This window comes from Primulina huaijiensis, chromosome 2 (genome assembly GCF_012295235.1).
Source record: "Primulina huaijiensis isolate GDHJ02 chromosome 2, ASM1229523v2, whole genome shotgun sequence".
Taxonomy (NCBI): Eukaryota; Viridiplantae; Streptophyta; class Magnoliopsida; order Lamiales; family Gesneriaceae; genus Primulina; species Primulina huaijiensis.
Genome location: NC_133307.1, coordinates 21,228,333 through 21,229,352, shown reverse-complemented (window position 1 = coordinate 21,229,352; position 1,020 = coordinate 21,228,333).

Here is a 1,020-nt window from a genome sequence, read left to right as displayed (position 1 = left end):
AAAATGGGACCTCAAAGAAAGATTGGTATTTATATCGGTTATGATAGTCCATCAATCATTCGATATCTTGAACCTCAGACAGGCGACGTGTTCACAGCACGTTTTGCTGATTGTCATTTTAATGAGGAAATCTTCCCAATGTTAGGAGGAGACAAGAAACATACCGAAAAAGAAATTACATGGTATGTATCATCATTGTTACATCTGGATCCAAGAATACAACAATGTGAAAAATATGTACAGCAAATTGTGCACTTGCAAAGAATAGCAAATCAAATACCAGATGCATTTACAGATACAAAAAGGGTAACTAAATCATATATACATGCTGTAAATGCTCCTGATCGAATTGAAATTCCAAAGAAACAAATTGAACAAAGTCATGATGTCGTAAAACGCCTGAAGCGTGGAAGGCCAGTCGGTTCCAAGGATAAAAATCCTCGGAAAAGAAAAATCATAGAGAAACACAATGATCACAAAATAGAGAATGATGTTCCTGAAGAAACACATGATGATCACAAAATAGAGAATGTTGTTCCTGAATAAACACATGATGATGAAAATGATCTGTCAGAACCACAAACTGACGCGAATCATGAAATCTCTACTAATTATATTAATACTGGAAAAATATGGAACCGAAAAGATATAGAAGAAATTGATGATATATTTTCTTATAATGTGGCAATCGACATCATAAATGATAATGAAGATCATGAACCAAAATCTTTTGGTGACTGTAAAAATCGGCATGATTGGATAAAATGAGAAGATGACTTCCAGGTTGAATTGGATTCGATAAATAAACGTAATGTTTTTGGACCTATAGTCCTTACACCTGAAGGTGTAAAACCTGTTGGATACAAATGGGTTTTTATTCGAAAGCGAAATGAGAAAAATGAAATAGTAAGATATAAAGCTCGACTTGTTGCACAAGGTTTTTCTCAAAGGCCTGGAATTGATTATGAAGAAACGTATTCTCCCGTGATGGATGCAATTACGTTTCGGTATTTGATTAGC